At 35.0% G+C, this 8,596-nt stretch overlaps 1 protein-coding gene across 1 annotated transcript in view; it reads left to right on the top strand.

Moving 5' to 3' along the window:
* Window positions 1–7,841: 7,841 nt before the first annotated feature.
* Window positions 7,842–8,596, top strand: part of LOC131934967 (trissin receptor-like) — a 101,212-nt gene continuing 100,457 nt past the window's right edge. The window contains exon 1 of the mRNA XM_059291242.1: window positions 7,842–7,899. The gene's annotated coding sequence lies outside the window, so the exon portion shown is untranslated. The remainder of the gene's footprint in view (window positions 7,900–8,596) is intronic.

Here is an 8,596-nt window from a genome sequence, read left to right as displayed (position 1 = left end):
GTCTTGTGTCATCCACTCAAGCGTGACAAGATTATATTAATTCAACCACGAAAGGAAATGTTTTCCACTTTATGGTGCATTATACCGTGTAGTAATTAGTGTAGTAGCAGGCAAATAAATCTCAAAGAGTTTTTGTTTTGGCAACTATGGAAATCATCTGACATGCTGAATCTAATATATAAAGCTCAGTTCTGTATGTAATGCATATGTTTGTCGTTGGTCTTGGATGAATTTAAGTGTTAGAAAATTATCGTGCGCATTTGTCTAAATTTATGAGCTAAAACATTACTATTGAAAGTGTTGGGAAATAATTTTCATTTTTCAAATTATAGTAATAATTGTCGGCATGTTCATTAAACACAAGTTTAAAAAAATATCATCTTTTACAACAATTCTAATTATGTCTTTATTTAGTCCTATAGCACTTACTTCCCTTTGATAAATTAGAAAAACAAAATTACTTCCCTTTATAAAACCATTGCATTTTGTGGAAAATAATTTACTTTTTAATTACTTTGTTTTGGTGTTGGGAAAAAAAATTAATTACATAATCAGCGGGGATTGATCAAGTGCAAATGTTGTAGGTATTTTACGGATAAGCTTGGAGTATTAAAATTGTTCATTAAATTGAAACAGGCGCGTTCGTTTAAGTGAGTGCAAAAGACTATGAATAAGTTGGGGTACTATAGTCGTTTATTAAGCTAAAACAGGTGATTCCGCCCCGGGCGTTTATGTTCGCGTTAGTGTTTTCTTTGTGTTTAGGTGGGTTTGCGTTAGTGGTTGCGTTTTGATTTGGTTCGTTTTTGTTCTTTCTTTTTTCGTTTTTGTTTGTGTTTTTTTGTTTGGGTTTGTATTTGTGTTTTTGGTTGGTTTTGCGTTTGGATTTGGTTTGTTTTCGTTTGCTTTTTCGTTGTTTTTTTTGTGTTGGTATTGGAATTTGTGGTTGGGTTTGTTGTTACGTTTTTGTTTTCGTTTGTTTTTTCTTTGTGTTTGTATTGGTGTTTGTGGTTGGGTTTGTTGTTGTGGTTGGGTTTGATGTTAGGTTTTTTTTTTCTTTTGTATTTGTAATTGTGTTAGCGTTATGTTTGCGTTTTGTTGTTTTGGTTGGTTGTGGTTTGGGTGGGCAATGCCGGGTTTATGATGATAACTAAACACACAGGTAATGGTCTTTAACAGAAAGGTTTTTCACAGAAGCCAGAGCAGGGCCTGGCCGGGACGGCTAGTTGATACATAATATTTTAAAATGTGTAACATAAAATAAATACAAGAGCTTGATTTGTTACAGTGTAATTCTGTGGGTATTACCCCATATGACTATCTCATACATTCATATTCTCACGCAAACATACACACCCCCACACATAAACATTATATATATATATATATATATATATATATATATATATGTATCCCTTAACTCTATTAATGTCACTGTGTAGAAACAAAAATCATGAATGAAATCATTTTTTAAAAAAATGTAGCTCAAAAATATTTGGAATCTTGATTTACAAGGCAATCATAGATTGTTTTTGAAATATGCAAAAAATTCAAGCTTTCTATAGTTTATTTTTTTTTTAATTGAATTTCTCTGTCTAGGGGTAGCTTGTTATTTAAACTTATCAGTTTATTACCTGCTTGTATTTTTAAAAATTTCGTATGGTATGTTACAGAAGGACACGCAGTAATGAACATAAAAATGTCACTGTAAACACATATTGTCTTAGCACCCAAGTGAAAGTATAAGCCTGAAAAAAATTTACAGTATGTAATACTAAGGCCCCTAAATTATTTTTTTATAGCTTTAAATGCTAGTTGTTTATGTAAGATTGAACACAAAACTCTCGACTACACAAGTGAATTGTTTGCCAATTTTATTAGACTTGGGAAATCAATGACCCAAACACAATATGTCGACAGTACTATTTATAGATCATACAATTGATTCGAGGGGTAAGGGGTCGTCCATAAGTGACGTCACACTCGTAGGGGGGAGGGGGTCCGTAATTTTGTGAAGGTGTGTGATGAGGGGGAGGGGGGGGTTCAGATGGTGTGACGTCACTTTTTTGCATTATAAGAAAGCAATGTTTGAAAACGAGTTTTTGTCGTTATTTTGCGTTTTAGTAGTGTTTCTGTAGCCAGGAGTGTCTTGTCTTATCTGCAGTGTTGGGTTGTTGTTGTCTCGAGTTTTGGTTTTTCTGTAGAACTTCTCTTAGTCCATACAGCTTTTAGTTTTAATAAATTATAATAGAGGGTCTGTTTTTTTGTCTGGCTTTTGTCTGACTTTTTGTAACGACAAGTTACAGAGAGGAAAGTGGGTGGGGCGGGGTAAAAATCGTCAACAAAGTGTGACGTCATTTATGGATGACCCCTAAAGCTTTGATAAATTGAAAATATAGTTGAGTGTTTAGCTTGTAAATTTGTAACGGTAATAGATTCACACTACATTCAGCGGTGCTATTTACACATATATTACGCTTTTTTTAAACCTAATACTTTTAACATGGCTATTTATAAACTTATGTAGAAGGAATATTTACAAAATACATTTTAATGGGACTATTTACACAACTATGTATTGACCACACACGTTCGTGATTTGTCAACAGTTCTATTGATCATGGGCACTGGTTTCTATCGCTTGACCATACACACACCCATACATCTTCAAGAGACTGGAGACAGATACATCGCTCTACAACCAAACCACACACAACTAAACTTTCCTAACAAACCCATAATACCCGGTGGAACACCTTCCCTTCCCACGTTCTGCGTACTCAGGATTTGAATTTTGACAGTCAATGCATCAAAGCTCCATCTTTTTTTCGCACAATTTTCAAGGACACAAACCAGATTTGTTTAAAAAAAAACAACTAGTTCAACTAAATTTTTCACTAAGAAGTTCAAAATTCAAGATTTCGTCAATCAGATTATAAACTCGAAACAGTTTTTATGTTTTAAACATCTGTTCAACTATAATCTCTTAGCTTGTAGCGTTTTAAAACCTAGTTTTTTAGTTGTAGGGGAATAAAGATATGCTTTACATCAATAAAATGACGTTTCATGTACAGCTAGGGAAGAAACAGCTTGTAAACTACAAAGTAGGTTGAGGTAAGTTCAGTGATACTTAAAAGTCGTAAAACGCTCAAAGAGATTAAAGTCATATAACGCAATCGACCAAGATTATTTGAATGCTTTACATTCGCGACATATGTTGTTGATAAGTTTTACGACATTTTATTAGCCCTTCTGTGCGTTTGTCAGTCTGTCTGTGAGCTTGTGGTATAATTTTGTGACTCGCTTTCGATAAAATCAATGTTTAAAAAGTTTATTGTTTTGTTTGTATCAAATGTTGTCTTTGACATCAATTTAATATTAAATAATTTTAATAACATTTAAAACTGATTTAGTTATTAAAGAGAAAAACAACACTTTTTGCGATACATAAAAAAAATGTATTTACTTTCCTATTTTTAATGCAATTAAAACGGTATTAACATTAATATTTTAAACATGCTTTCTGTTTAATTTTCAAACATTAAAGTCTAAATGTTTTCGCCATCTTTTTTTTTTAATCGTTTGTTTTACATCGGTTTACATTTTTATTTTTAATGCTTTGATAATATCAAACTTTTTAGCCGTTAAAATTTTATGGCATTGCCTACTACGCATGCGTATTGACTGCAATTAGTCATGTTAGAATAATGTTCGCCTACATATTTAGGATAGACTTCCAATACCTGTACTGGATAAGTTGCCCTTGGCTAGAAGTTAGAATCTGATTCGTTCGGCAGAATGGGACATACACGGATGGTATAATAATGGACCATCTAGATGCAGATGGTATATCTTTAACAGAGGCGTAGCGAGGGGGGAGGGCGGGGGGGGACATAAGTCCCCGGGCGCCGACCTTAGGGGGGGGGGCGCCAAATTGAAAGTTTGAGGGGGGGGGTGCAAATGAAAAGTTCGAAGGGGGGGGGTGCAAATCGAAAGTTTATCCCCGGGCGCCGGGAAGGGTCGCTACGCCTTTGATCTTTAATTCAAGGATGGTACATGTAAAATGTTTTTAGTAGAGGATGGTATATTTGATGAGTAATTGATACGACATAGGTCTTACTTATGATGGTATTCTAGACAAAGATGGTACCTCTGATAGGTCATCTAGTTAAGGATGGTACTTATGATGATTAGAAAATATAGGTAGTGCATTTGATGGGCAATTTAGACTATACAGATGGTAAATTTGATTGTTATGTTAGACAATATAGATGGTAAATTTGATGGGTAAAGTAGACAATATAGATGGTAAGTTTGATGGGTAAGGTAGACAATATAGATGGTAAATTTGATTGTTATGTTAGACAATTAAGATGGTAAATTTTATGGGTAAGGTAGACAATATAGATGGTAAATTTGATTGTTATGTTAGACAATATAGATGGTAAATTTGATGGGTTAGTTGGACAATGAAGATGGTAAATTTGATGGGTAAGTTGGACAATATAGATGGTAAATTTGATGGGTAAGTTAGATAATATAGAAAAGTCATTTAATGGCTGATAGACAATATTGAATGCACATTTGATGTATCTTCTAGACATGTTCAATGAGGCAACTAGACTTAACAACATTAATCAGAAGAGAGCTATATTGTGGCAATAATGCCAATCCCTGCCGCCCTCTTGGGCATAGACAGGGCATCGGGTTTGAGCAGGCTTGTCATGATGTAGACTCGCAATTTGCTTAAATAAACCGACGTAAATTCTCATTTATGAAATTTAGAATAATCTTCGTCCTTGGGTTTGTAGGCTTAAGAGATATACGCAGGGAGAACTTAATCCTGTCCTCAAATATAACTCACTTTTACGCTCTAACACTGCTTTTACACACACACACACACACACACACACACACAAACACACAAACACATACACACACACACACATGCACACAAAGTGCATATGGACAGTAACACACACACACAAAACACTGAAAGCAATGTGTCTCCCATACATACATATTGTGAATGAAGCAGATTATTAATAATGGCAGATAACTACAGATAACCACAGATAACCATAGATAACCATAGAACGATGATGACACTTTCATTCGTCTGGGCAGTAAACAAGATGGAAGATAAGCATAGATGATACATTTTCTGTGGCGGGAGGGGTGTCGGGGGAGGTGACCGTAGGGCAGAGAGTAGATCACGTGATAGGGGACAGACTAGAGCATAGATCACGTGATAGTGGACAGACTAGATCACGTGATAGGGGACAGACTAGAGCATAGATCACGTGATAGGGGACAGACTAGATCACGTGATAGGGGACAGACTAGATCACGTGATAGGGGACAGACTAGAGCATAGATCACGTGATAGGGGACAGACTAGATCACGTGATAGGGGACAGACTAGAGCACGTGATAGGGACAGACTAGAGCATAGATCACGTGATAGGGGACAGACTAGATCACGTGATAGGGGACAGACTAGATCACGTGATAGGGGACAGACTAGAGCATAGATCACGTGATAGGGGACAGACTAGATCACGTGATAGGGGACAGACTAGATCACGTGATAGGGGACAGACTAGAGCATAGATCACGTGATAGGGGACAGACTAGAGCATAGATCACGTGATAGGGGACAGACTAGATCACTTGATAGGGGACAGACTAGATCACGTGATAGGGGACAGACTAGAGCATAGATCACGTGATAGGGGACAGACTAGAGCATAGATCACGTGATAGGGGACAGACTAGATCACGTGATGAGGGACAGACTAGATCACGTGATAGGGGACAGACTAGATCACGTGATAGGGGACAGACTAGAACACGTGATAGGGGACAGACTAGAGCATAGATCACGTGATAGGGGACAGACTAGATCACGTGATAAGGGACAGACTAGATCATGTGATAGGGGACAGACTAGATCACGTGATAGGGGACAGACTAGATCACGTGATAGGGGACAGACTAGATCACGTGATAGGGGACAGACTAGAGCATAGATCGTGTGATAAAGTTTAATCTAGAGAACCGGCAACATTTTTATGGGAAAGTCGAGGGAATGTGATACATATTACAGAGGTAGGCCAGGGGAATACATGCCACATATCGATGATAGAATAGAGAAAATTCTACATACGAGACTGTAGAATAGACCAAAAATAGATAACATGACAGGGGACTGATTAGAGAATGGAGCAGGTCATAAAGCTTTCGTCAAGAATACAAAACGTGACAGAGAGTAGATAGCTTGACAGAGAATAGATAACGATATATAAAGATAACGTGACAGATAATTGATATTGTGACAAAGAATGTATACCGTAATAGACAGTAGATATGATAACAGAGAATAGATAAGATAACAGAGAATAGATAGTATGACAGAGATTAGATAACACGGCAGAGAATATATAACATGGCAGAGAATAGATAATAATGTACGCGAAAGAAAGACAAAACTAGAGAAGAGAAACTAAAATGACCCGAGAATTATTATTCGGATTAAATATTAAGTGCATATAAAAAAAGGAAGGCGTGGCCGCAAATATGTAAACAATGTACATGAATTTATTTGTAGTGCAAGAATGTAGATAATAAGGCAGAGAAAAATATTCGATGAACATTTATTTTTATGCTTTAAAGGCATCGATGATACAATAAAACTTACAATAGCCTAGGCATTAAGCTAGAGAGTAGAAAAAGAGAAATCTTACTTAAAAACGATAAGAAAAATTGACAAAGAAAAAAAATATACGTTCTGCAACACTAAATAGCCGACATGTAGATGTGTAAACACAACACCTCATACGCTACACATCTAATGTAAATAATCTTACATTGTGTACCATCTGTTAACGATGTTCACCTGTTTTTGGTGTCCAAAAATAGGTTCATCTGTTCTGTATTTCTTTGTTTATTAACATATTTACTACTTCTTTAGAATGCATTTCTTTTTGTGCACATTACTACACACTGACGATTAATGTTTACTCTCTCTCTCTCTCTCTCTCTCTATCTCTCTCTCTTTATATATATTTATATTTATATATATATATATATATATATATATATATATATATATATATATATATATATATATATATATATATATATATATATATATATATATATATATATAGGCCTATATTTTTATATTTATATTGATATATTTGTGAATATATATACATATATATACACACACACATATATATATGTAAGACAAACATTGATTGGCTGTAAAGGAACTCCGTGATCGAATTCTGACAGCCCCACTTTATAGTTATTTTGTTTACAAAACTTTGCAGATCAAGTTTTTAAATAACTATGCAAATTTAAACACCATGACCTATTTTTTCTATTTTTAGCTTACAATGTGTACAATAAAATTTATGGCGGCCATTGTTTATGTCGCCATTACACGTGAAAACCTAATTGTTTTCGCTTTTTTTATTTAGTTACCGAAAATATTAAAAACATAAAATACTTCCAATCTTTAGTAAAGTCCGAAAAAAAAACCCAGACAGACATGATTTTATAACCATTTTAATTGTAACTACGCCGTGCAAGATTTTAAAATTAATTTATGCACCTCTCAAATACCTTTGAGACTTTTCTCGCTGGTGTCCATTCTAATCGATGCAACTAGTTGGTGTTACGTCCCTTACTTGTAGCGTCCCCTGATTGTGTCTGTTGTGTGTTCGAACAACAGGTACTTTTTTTGATTATAGTTGTATCCCTTGGTTGAGTGTGTTTACATGGAGCGAGAAGTGTTCACGTGAGGTGTGTCAGGTGACGGGTGGCAGAGCGTGTGCTAGGGTGTGTAGCTGTTGGTTGGCGTGTGACTATGGAGGAGGACGTGGAGTGTGTTAAGTATTGTGTTTTGTCTTAGTACTATTTAATAGCATCATTAGTGTTATCTAGCTTGTTTTATTATTCACTATACGTTGTATTGTCCTGAATACCCCCAGTTAGAAGAAGCCAACAGTAAGTGGGGGGGGGGGGGGGCGGGGGGGGGGGGTCATCCATAAATGACCTCCTTTTATTTTTAAACCTTTAAAAGGTCCCCCTACCCAAAGAAACATACGAGGTCAAAAAATACTAAACTGCCACGCTCCTATCTCAGCCTCCAACTTTAAATAGAAGGGTTAGTTTTTGTTTGTTTTGCTGTATAATCATCTCTATAAGTGTACTTAAAGATACTTATCTAATTAGATTCGTCCTACATGGTTTACATATACATGTTAATTTATATTTATTTAATAATAATCTAGTTAAAATGTGTGATATTTAATAATGTTACATGCAACAATAGCATCGCTCTATATGTTAGATATAGGGAGTTGAGATCTAACAGTTACTTCCAATTTAGAAATTCACATTAACCAAGGGAAATAGCCTTTTGCAATATTACATGAAGTCTAAAAACAAAACAAAAAAAAAAGAAATTCACTTGAAAAAGAAATAGCATTGTATTATAAATTTTAAAGTAAATATTAAAGTTCTGCACGTTTTTTGTTTTGTTATTATGTTTTATTAAATGGAATTATTAATTCTAGATAATAGATTA

The sequence above is a fragment of the Physella acuta genome, unplaced genomic scaffold (assembly GCF_028476545.2).
Source record: "Physella acuta isolate Inbredline_101_S28 unplaced genomic scaffold, ASM2847654v3 ptg000124l, whole genome shotgun sequence".
NCBI lineage: Eukaryota > Metazoa > Mollusca > Gastropoda > Physidae > Physella > Physella acuta.
The sequence above is the reverse complement of the archived record's forward strand: the minus strand, read 5'-3'. Positions and strand labels throughout refer to the sequence as shown.